Here is a 1,647-nt window from a genome sequence, read left to right on the forward strand (position 1 = left end):
AGCAAATAATTTTGAGCTTAAACCTCAATTAGTTTCTCTGATGCATTAGAACTGCAAGTTTCATGGACTTCCATCTGAAGATCCTTTTCAGTTCTTAACTGAATTCTTGCAGATCTGTGATACTGTTAAGACTAATGGAGTAGATCCTGAAGTCTACAGGCTCATGTTTTTCCCTTTTGCTGTGAGAGACAGAGCTAGAATATGGTTGGACTCTCAACCTAAGGATAGCCTGAACTCTTGGGATAAGCTGGTCAAGGCTTTCTTAGCCAAGTTCTTTCCTCCTCAAAAGCTGAGTAAGCTTAGAGTGGATGTTCAGACCTTCAGACAGAAAGAAGGTGAATCCCTCTATGAAGCTTGGGAGAGATACAAAGAACTGACCAAAAAGTGTCCTTCTGACATGCTTTCAGAATGGACCATCCTGGACATATTCTATGATGGTCTGTCTGAATTAGCTAAAATGTCATTGGATACCTCTGCAGGTGGATCCATTCACTTAAAGAAAATGCCTGCAGAAGCTCAAGAACTCATTGACATGGTTGCTAATAACCAGTTCATGTACACTTCTGAGAGGAATCCTGTGAGTAATGGGATGCCTATGAATAAGGGAATTCTTGAAATTGATACTCTGAATGCCATATTGGCTCGGAATAAAATATTGACTCAGCAAGTCAATATGATTTCTCAGAGTCTGAATGGAATGCAAGCTGCATCCAACAGTACTCAAGAGGCATCTTCTAAAGAAGAAGCTTATGATCCTGAAAACCCTGCAATAGCAGAGGTGAATTACATGGGTGAACCTTATGGAAACACCTATAACCCGTCATGGAGAAATCACCCAAATCTCTCATGGAAGGATCAACAAAAGCCTCAACAAGGCTTTAATAATGGTGGAAGAAATAGGTTTAACAATAGTAAACCTTTTCCATCATCCACTCAGCAACAGACAGAGAACTCTGAACAAAATACCTCTAATTTAGCAAACTTAGTCTCTGATCTATCTAAGGCCACTGTAAGTTTCATGAATGAAACAAGGTCCTCCATTAGAAATTTGGAGGCACAAGTGGGCCAGCTGAGTAAAAGGATCACTGAAATCCCTCCTAGTACTCTCCCAAGCAATACAGAAGAAAATCCAAAAGGAGAGTGCAAGGCCATTGACATAGTCAACACGGCCGAACCTGGAGAGGAAGGGGAGGACGTAAATCCCAGTGAGGAAGACCTCTTGGGACGTCCAGTGATCAATAAGGAGTTTCCCTTTGAGGAACCAAAGGAATCTGAGACTCATCTAGAGACCATAGAGATTCCATTGAACCTCCTTATGCCCTTCATGAGCTCTGACGAGTATTCATCTTCTGAAGAGAATGAGGATGTTACTGAAGAGCAAGTTACCAAGTACCTTGGTGCAATCATGAAGCTGAATGCCAAATTATTTGGTATTGAGACTTGGGAAGATGAACCTCCCTTGTTCACCAATGAACTAAGTGATCTGGATCAACTGACATTGCCTCAGAAGAAACAGGATCCTGGAAAGTTCGTAATACCTTGTACCATAGGCAACATGATCTTTGAAAAGGCTCTGTGTGACCTTGGTTCAGGGATAAACCTCATGCCCCTCTCTGTAATAGAGAAACTGAGAATCTTTGGGGTGCA

The 1,647-nt window shown here is 41.7% G+C and overlaps 1 non-coding gene across 1 annotated transcript; it reads right to left on the reverse strand.

The window, feature by feature from the left end:
* Window positions 1–295: 295 nt before the first annotated feature.
* LOC112732015 (small nucleolar RNA R71) lies at window positions 296–403 on the reverse strand. The gene has a single exon (XR_003167758.1). It is a non-coding gene; the product is annotated as a small nucleolar RNA R71 (small nucleolar RNA).
* Window positions 404–1,647: the final 1,244 nt, after the last annotated feature.

This window comes from Arachis hypogaea, chromosome 12 (genome assembly GCF_003086295.3).
Source record: "Arachis hypogaea cultivar Tifrunner chromosome 12, arahy.Tifrunner.gnm2.J5K5, whole genome shotgun sequence".
Lineage (NCBI taxonomy): Eukaryota > Viridiplantae > Streptophyta > Magnoliopsida > Fabales > Fabaceae > Arachis > Arachis hypogaea.